Raw genomic sequence first — 8289 nt, forward strand, 5'->3', positions numbered from 1 at the left:
ACAGGGCAAATTTATATTTATAAAAACATTTACAGTACCAGTCAAAAGTTTGGACACACCTACTCATTCAAGGGTTTTACTTTATTTTTTATTATTTTCTACATTGTACAATAATAGTGAAGACATCAAAACTATGAAATAACACATATGGAATCATGTAGTAACCAAAGAAGTGTTAAACAAATCAAAATATATTTTAGATTCTTCAAAGTAGCCACCCTTTGCCTTGATGACAGCTTTGCATTCTCTCAACCAGCTTCATGATGTAGTCACCTGGAATGCTTTTCCAACAGTCTTGAAGGAGTTCCCACATATTCTGAGCACTTGTTGGCAGCTTTTTCTTCACTCTGTGGTCCAACTCATCCCAAACCATCTCAATTGAGTTGAGGTCGGGTGATTGTGGAGGCCAGGTCATCGGGTGCAGCACTCCATCACTCTCCTTATATGTAAAATAGTCCTTAAACAGCCTGGAGGTGTGTTTTGGGTCATTGTCCTGTTGAAAAACAAATGATAGCAACACTAAGCGCAAACCAGATGGGATGGTGTAGTGCTGCCAAATGCTGTGATAGCCATGCTGGTTAAGTGAGTGTGCCTTGAATTCTAAATAAATTACTGACAGTGTCACCAGCAAAGCACGCCCACACCATCACACCTCTTCCTCCATGCTTCACGGTGGGAAACACACACGGCGGTTGGAATCAAAAATCTAACATTTGGACGCCTCAGACCAAAGGCGACATTTCCATTTCCACTGGTCTAATGTCCATTGTTTCTTGGCCCAAGCAAGTCTCTTCTTATTATAATTGGTATCCTTTAGTAGTGTTTGTTTTTTTGCAGCAATTTGACCATGAAGGCCTGATTCACACAGTCTCCTCTGAACAGTTGATGTTGAGATGTGTCTGTTACTTGAACTCTGTGAGGTACAATCTGAGGTGCGGTTAATTGCCCATTTCTGAGGCTGGTAACTCTGCAGCAGAGTTAACTCTGTCTTCCTTTCCTGTGGCAGTCCTCATGAGAGCCTGTTTCATCATAGCGCTTGATGGTTTTTGCAACTGCACTTGAAGAAACTTTCAAAGTTCTTGACATTTTCCTTATTGACTGGACTGACCTTCATGTCTTTAAATAATGATGGACTATCATTTCTCTTTGCTTATTTGAGCTGTTCTTGCCATATTATGGACACGGTATTTTACCATCTTCTGTATACCACCACTACCTTGTCACAACACAACTGATTGGATCAAACGCATTAAGAAAGAAAGAAATTCCACAAATTAACTTTTTGTTATTTGAAAGGCATTCCAGGTGACTACCTCATGATGATGCTGGTTGACAAAATGCCAAGAGTGTGCAAAAATATAATCAAGGCAAAATGGTGGCTATTAGAAGAATCTCAAATATAGAATATATTTTGATTTGTTTAACACTTGTTTTGTTACTACATGATCACATATGTGTTATTTCATAGTTTTGGTGTCTTCACTATTATTCTACAATGTAGAAAACAGTAAAAGATTCAGAAAAACCCTTGAATGAGTACATGTGTCCAAACTTTTGACCGGTACTGTATGTCAGGAAATGAATGACAATTATTCAATACATGTATTTGGAAAATACAGTATTATGTCACAAAGAAGTCAGCTGAACAACAGATGAGGAAAATCACCATAGCCACAGTTCAAATATTTTGCATGCATGCAGCACAGCATAATGCACAATGGTGCAGTAAACTTTATCCGACTCATTCAAATTGTGTGGTGACATAGTACAGTAGGCTAGTCAGTTATTTTAACATCTCACCGTGCATGCGTGAGGCACAGAATGATCATACAACACTTGTTACACAATTAACAATAACAAAACAAGACATCCGATGTATGTACAATACGTTTACAGAATATTTTTGTGAGTGTTTACATAAAATAATCATGGATTTCTGGTTGAGGTGAGGCAATCTCATTGGACATGCATGACGGCTGTTTTCACAGGAACGGTTCAAAATACGGCAGTTCCAGCTGGTAGAGATTCCTGGTAAAAATGTCTTGCATTCTACATCCTTATCTGCCTGCATGGACGGTAGTGAGAATCAGTGGAGGGTCCATTTAACAAAACAAGTAGAATATTCTCATTGTCAACAGTGAAGAGGCAACTCTGGGATGCTGGCCTTCTAGGCAGAGTTCCTCTGTCCAGTGTCTGTGTTCTTTTGCCCATCTTAATCTTTTCTTTTTATTGGCCAGTCTGAGACATGGCTTTTTCTTTGCAACTCTGCCTAGAAGGCCAGCATCCCGGAATCACCTCTTCAATGTTGAGAAATGTGTTTTGTGGGTACTATTTAATGAAGCAGCCAGTTAAGGATTTGTAAGACTTATGTTAATGGACAATTATTTTTGCTTTTCTTTCAAAAACAAGGACATTTCTAAGTGACCCCAAACTTTTGAACGGTAGTGTATGTAACAGTTTTGCTTCCGTACCTCTCTTCACCCCAACCTGGGCTCGAACCAGAGACTCTTTGCACACATCGAAAACAGTCTCCCTCGAAGCACCATTACCCATCGTTCCACAAAAGCTACAGCCCTTGCAGACCAAGGGAAACAACTACTTCAAGGTCTCAGAGTGATTGAAATGATATTAGTGCGCACCCCGCTACCTAGCTAGCCATTTCACACCAGTTCCACATAAAATATCCATACATGGGTTTTCATACTTTTGGTGTACTATCTATCTATGAGGTACTATATATATAAAGTGAGTCTGTAAGATCTACACTATAAAATAAATATGTTCAGTTCCTAAAATGCTATGTATTTCTTCCACAGAAGAGACACAGCAGTTGACCATGATGTGTGATACCACAAACAACAGCCTTCAGCATGATCATCAACTCTCATATGGGCCACTTGGGCACGTTGAGCTGTAGGCTTACAAAAGAGTTTCCTGGTACCACATCGACAATGTCTTCCAAAGAAAACATCAGGGAGAACCCCCAAGACATTCAAATAGCACTTGCCAGTTGTGGAGGCAAAGCAAATGTGAGCTCTCTACTCCTCCTCACCCACTGGCCCTATGCCACAGGAGGCATTGCCAATTCTGCCCTCGGCACGTCCCCTAAGACATTTTAGATTTAATTGATAAAAGGGGAATAAAGTAAGAGGAGGATCTTTTAAGTTGATTCTGAACCTGATAGGATTCCTGCAACTGACAAACCTTGCTCTTTTTATCTGACAGTTGATACTGTATCAACATTGGCAAACATCCTATCGCCCAATCACCAAATTCACTGGAGATCAGGCAATTTTTCAGGTAAGTGATATTTTAATGTCTTGGGGGTTCTCCCTGATGTTTTTTGTGGTAGACATTGTCAGCTCAACGTGCCCAAGTGGCCCATAGGAGAGTCGATGATGTTGTCTGCTGTTGTTGTTTGTGGTATCACACATCATGATCAACTGCTGTGTCTCTTCTGTGCAAGAAATACATAGCATTTTAGGAACGGAACATATTTATTTGTATAACAAAGTAGAAAATAACTGAACTTGAAAGTGGGTATGACGTTTTTCAAACATTTGAGCAGCTTTGTATTGTTGACTGAGTAAGTTATTGTCTAGTTTTATGTTTATTTAACTACTATTCAAAAGGATTAAGAGACTACAAATGCACAAGTCCATTCCATCCTTTTGCAACTGAGACATTACACATTTTACACCTGTCTGTCTGTAGAAAAAACGGGATTACTGTGAATGTCAAAGGACTGTACAATTTGTCCCAATTTTTTCCGCATTCTGGTCAATAATGGGAATCAGCTTCTGACCGTGGGATCCTATAACTGTCTGCTCATGGTTTACATTTCTCCAGGGCCGTTATATTTGTCAGGATTTGGCCAGGGTTGTTCCGGGTTTTGGTCACTAGATGCCCCCATTGTGCTTTTTGACCTTATGTGATTTTTCCCTTGTTCCCCATTATTATTTGCACCTGTACCTCGTTTCCCCTGATTGTATTTAAACCCTTAGTTTCCCTCAGTTCTGTGCTCTGTGTTTGTATGTTAGCACCCAGCCCTAGTGTTCTGTGTTTTCCTGTCGATTCCGGTGGATGCTCTTGTGGAATTCTGTTTTTGTTTTTGAGTGTCTCTTGAGGCTTTTTTGTGCTATTCCTACCACCTTTTGGATTTGCCATTTTTGTATTTAAGGACTTCTCCTTTTTTACTTTATTAAATACACCGTCTTAAGTACTGCTGTGTCTGCCTCATCTTCTGGGTTCTGCTGACTATTCGTGGCTCAGTTGGTTAAGTGACTGTTTCTCACTCCGGAGACCCAGGTTCGTAACCGGGTCCTGACAATATTCACTTCTTTTGTCAAGTGCAGTAGGCAAAAACAGGTTGAATCAATGTTGTTTCCACGTCATTTCAATGGAAAACATCATTGTGATGATGTTGAATCAACTTGTAAAACCGATTGGACTTGCAAAAAGTCATCGACATCAGGGCATTTCATATGCTTTTCACCAAACTGTTAACCTAAATCCAATGACATGGTGATATTTGTTGTGAATTTCACATTGAATTCATGTTAGTTGACTCAACCAAATAAAATCAAAACTATATGTTGAACTGATGTTTGTGCCCAGTGGGAAGTCTCTGACAGTGGTTAGACAAGAGGGTGGAAAATGTTAGGATACGGATGTAACCTTGGTTCTCTGAGTAGAGTAACGGGTCACCAAACGAGCTATGGGAACTCCTTCCCCTTCACACAATGTGATTGAGATGCTTAATATCAAAGATGTTTACAGAGTGACATACTGTCTATTACTTCACTCAAACCCCAATGAGGTGGAGTAACGACATGACAGCTTGGCGACTCGTGTCTCTAATCAGAGATCCGTAACCCAAAGTTCTCTTTTTTTCCCCCCGTAACAGGTCACAAAACGACCTATGGGAGAGGCTGTACCGAAGAGGTCATTCGGACAACAGACTGGGATAGCTCACCATTTAACTTAGCCCAGATATCCTTGTATCCCCCACAGGATGTAACAAAATATAATTACAGGATAACTCAGAATTTCAACTGTGGTATTCAACTGTATACACAAGCATGTACAAGGTTCAAAGTATTGCTCACGTATTATCTGGGTTGAGCCACCATGTCGTCTGGAGTTGGTCTACCTGCTGCAGCGTATGATTTTGACACTGCATTGGTAATCCAATGTGCCAGAGGATGTCCTGGTTGCCTGAACTGCATAAATTATCAAGGAGGCCAACCCTGCAGCTATAAGGCGGTGACGTTCAGGGTCCACACCCACAACTTCAGTATGCTGGGTTTGGGGTGCAAAAGCCTGCCGCTCGCTTGTGACTGGAGGTCCGCTCGAAGAGGGAGATCCCATGGTCGGGATGGTTGTCGGCTGTACAAAGTCTGAAAACCAGTGATGCCATGGCCAATGTCAAGCAACAAGTAGAGCTGACGTGCTTTCGATACTGATCTTCCTCAAGACCTAAGGGACCAAGGGAATTGGTGGAAACGCTTACAGCAGCCCCCTTGGCCATCTGTGTGACAGGGCATCACACCTGAGTGGGCCTGCTGGACCCTTTATGGAGAACCACATAGGACAATGTGTTGTCTTGCGATGCAAACAGATCGGCGGTGGCCCTTCCAAACTGTGCCCAGATCATCTCCACTACTGTGGGATGTATCCAGTCTGAAGGATGAGGGCCTCCTCAGGAGAGAAGGTCTGCTGCCAGATTCTACACCCGGAAGGTGTATTGCTGGGAGGTGTTTGCTTGCCACTTCTCTACTTAATATACACCAACGACCTTCCCTATGCCTTGGTTGAAACTCAAGCTACTATATTTGCAGATGATACTACAATTTATGCAGCAAGACAATCGGTTCAACAGGTACAGCAAGCTTTGCAAGGAGATTTGGAGATGATCAGGAAATGGGTTTGCCAAAACAAACTTGCTTTAAACACCAAGAAAACCAAAGTTATGTTGGTCTGTTCAACTAGGAAAAGGCCAAAACAGCATGGGATACAATTAAGTATGGGAGGAGTACAAATTGAAGAAGTGGTAGAAACCAAACTACTGGGAGTGCAGCTAGACAACTGCTTATCATGGTCGTCTCAAATAACTAATCTATGTAAAAAAAAATATTAAAACAGCATGCATAATCAGAAGGATAGCTAGATATTTACCAGGGAAAACCCTTCAGCAAATAACACAGGCATTGGTTGAGGGTCAAGTGAACTATTGTTCGGTGGTCTGGGGAAATGCATCATCTAGTGAAGTTAGGAGGCTGCAGAATGCACAGAATAAAGCAGCAAGGATTGTTTTAAGGCGGAGATATGGTTCTTCTGTTGCAGTCATGCGCAGTGTTCTTGGTTGGCCATCAATCGACAAGATAATTGAAAAAAAACATGCTTATCTTATTTTATAATATACATCATTTAAAACAGCCAAGTTCTATTCACAATGGTATTCAGTTGGTAAGAGACAGACATTCCGTAAATACTAGGAATAGATTGTCCACCATCTATGCTTTATCCAGACAGAAAAAAGAAATGGGCAAAAGAACATTTCGATTTAGAGCAATAAAGAAATGGAATAAATTAACTGAGCAAACTAGAAACCTTTCAATATATAAGTTTAAACATTATTTAAAAACAATTTAAATATAGTATATAGAGATGTTGTGGGACTATAGAAGATGAAGAATCAATATTTTTTTAGATTGAGTATTTATTGGGTCATTATGCTAGTGTATTATGTATGTTTGTAATAGTGTGTTATATGTGAAAGTGTGTTTGCATTATAAATTGTATTTTAATATTAAGGACTCTTGGAAGATTAGTCCAAATGGGGACTAAAAGAGATCCTAATAAAATCAAATCAAAAGAGGCGATGCTGCTCTCCACCACTTCGGTAGGGCAGAGAGTGTCTGTTCCTCCACTCCTGAGCATGTGCAGCGTGAGTCTGAGACTGGTTTATTGGCATCCCAATTGGGGCCCTGGGACAGGAGTAATGGTTTGCTGGCTAAATGTCTGGCCAGGTGATATGGGTACACCCAGGAGTGGAACCGTCTCTTTGTCAGGGAGCTTGGACAGGGCTAACCATAGGTGGCGTTGTGCAACCGACAGCGTTGCCAACGATTTCCCAACCATCTGAGCATTGCCCTGAAGGCATTGGATGATCAGGTCTGTAACTGTAGCCAGTTTTTTCATGGTCTCAGCGTCATAGTTTGTGGAGAGGCGTTCCTGCAGCTCCTTCTGATGCAAGGCTAGTATTGCTGCTGAATTGCTTAGCCTGTCGGCTGAAGCAGTGCTTTCATGTGTCCTTTTTAGATGCCCTGCATCATTTGTTATGCAGCTCTTGGCCTGAAATGTGTTGGAGAGAAGCAGGCAGAACAAGCTAAGCAAATGATTTGTCCATACGGGAGACATATCTAAAAGCATTCTCATCTGTTCCATTAACTGTAGATAAGCGAGTGCATATGCTTGGCAGGGCAAGGGTTCGGTCATTTGGCATGCTCCAGTCTTTGAACAAATGGATGCATGTCTTAGTCTTTGAAGAACTGAATTCATCAAACTTGGGTGCGGGCCCCATGACAGTATCATTTCAAATCCAAAGTGCTGGAGTACAGAGCCAAAACAACAACAAAAAAATGTCATTGTCCTAATACTTTTGGAGCTCACTGTATGTGTGGCTAATTTAGCTAGCTAGCTAGGAGCTAATTTCTGAGGTAACGGGATAGACCCGAAGCTAGCTAACACACAAAAATGGAAATGCCAGACAAAAATAAATACAAGTTAGCTAGTATAGGCAGGCACAATAACGAGAGAGGAGTAGATTTGATAAAAAAATCATCACCTCAGGCACCTCCTCGGGTTGTTGAAAAATCGTAATTCCGTAAAAAAGTAATCCGAAGGGGATTAATATTAATCGCGTAATGTAAAATATATCAATTTGAGAGTGAAGAAAAGACAGTATGTTATGCCACACCATCTTTTATAGTGACAGGTCCCATGGTACAGTAAGGGTGTGGCGTGACTGTAAACATATTTGATATTATTAAGCATCTCAATCACACGTGAAGGGGAAGGAGTTCCCATAGGTCCTTTGGTGACCCGTTACGAAAATGAAAGAGAACAATACTTTCATGCTCTCTCACTCAGTAAAAGTTCAAAACAACCCCTTCCTTATAAGGAGCTTCAAAGTGGCATCTCATTCGGAGAAACAACCAAGTATGGAATGATTTGTGAAATGTCAAATGACTAGTGAATGTTGACCGGAGTCTCTCATGCTTTAAT

This window comes from Oncorhynchus masou, chromosome 16 (assembly GCF_036934945.1).
Source record: "Oncorhynchus masou masou isolate Uvic2021 chromosome 16, UVic_Omas_1.1, whole genome shotgun sequence".
NCBI lineage: Eukaryota > Metazoa > Chordata > Actinopteri > Salmoniformes > Salmonidae > Oncorhynchus > Oncorhynchus masou.